The sequence below is a fragment of the Frankliniella occidentalis genome, unplaced genomic scaffold, assembly GCF_000697945.3.
Source record: "Frankliniella occidentalis isolate FOCC.00 unplaced genomic scaffold, Focc_3.1 Scaffold141, whole genome shotgun sequence".
Lineage (NCBI taxonomy): Eukaryota > Metazoa > Arthropoda > Insecta > Thysanoptera > Thripidae > Frankliniella > Frankliniella occidentalis.
In genome coordinates, this window is record NW_026267268.1 from 49,977 (window position 1) to 50,869 (window position 893).

The 893-nt window shown below is 52.3% G+C and overlaps 1 protein-coding gene across 2 annotated transcripts in view; it reads right to left on the minus strand.

Annotated features, from left to right (window-relative positions):
* Positions 1-893, minus strand: part of LOC113213894 (uncharacterized) — a 120,544-nt gene that overhangs the window by 23,039 nt on the left and 96,612 nt on the right. The gene's annotated exons all lie outside the window — the stretch shown is intronic.

An 893-nucleotide genomic window follows, 5' to 3' on the forward strand; every position in this document is an offset into this window, starting at 1 on the left:
GCCGCAGGCTGCGCGTCACGCGTCACCGCGCGTCGGGGGCTCGCGTGCGTCGTTTTGCAGAGAGTGCATCTCTTTTGTTACTGTTATGGTTCTGCACCCGCGCGCTCTCCCCTTTTCTAATAAAAGAACGGAGATTCCCTGGACGGGTTGCCCGCTCTGCCATGTCCCCAGAACACCGATGGGGCTCCCTCCTCTTCCTCCTCCCCCACCGGCAGCAGGGGGCTGTCAGACGATTGAAATGTTATGAGCGCCCATATGGGAACAGCGGGCGAGACAATGTGACAGTAGGGAAAGAAGAGCAGGTACACTGCAGCGTAATAGCGGCCCCAGTCAGCAGCCTTGAAGAGAGAGACGCGGAGACAACGATATACATACTACGTCACACACACACACACACAGTCTCCCTCATACATAAAGCAGGGTGACAATCTGCTGCTGATTCGTGCTGATTGCATGCAAATTAGTATTTGCGATACGTTTCACTGCATATGCTCACAGTTTGTCACAGAAACTCGTGCTCGAGCACTCGTCGTTCAAATACAAATCGACTGCAGGAACTCTAGGAGGAACCTGTTGTGAGACGATATATTGACATAAAAAATGCAGAACTCATTTTGTGAGAGCAGTCCAGCCGAGCCGTCGCAGTGTGGGGGGTGCGAGGGCATTTTCCACGAGACTACACACAAACACACTCAACCAGGAGGACAGACATAAAGCGCTCCAAATCCCACTCCGTAATCCAGCTGATTAAAATGAAGAAACTTTCTAGAGTCGCGTTTACCCGTCTCTGTTTTAATTATTTTGTCCTGCAGAGTTTTGCAGAGGGCAGGTCTAACGGGCTGACGGGCTTACTGTCACAGGGTGGCGACAGGTTGACCGTCAGAGAGAGGGAG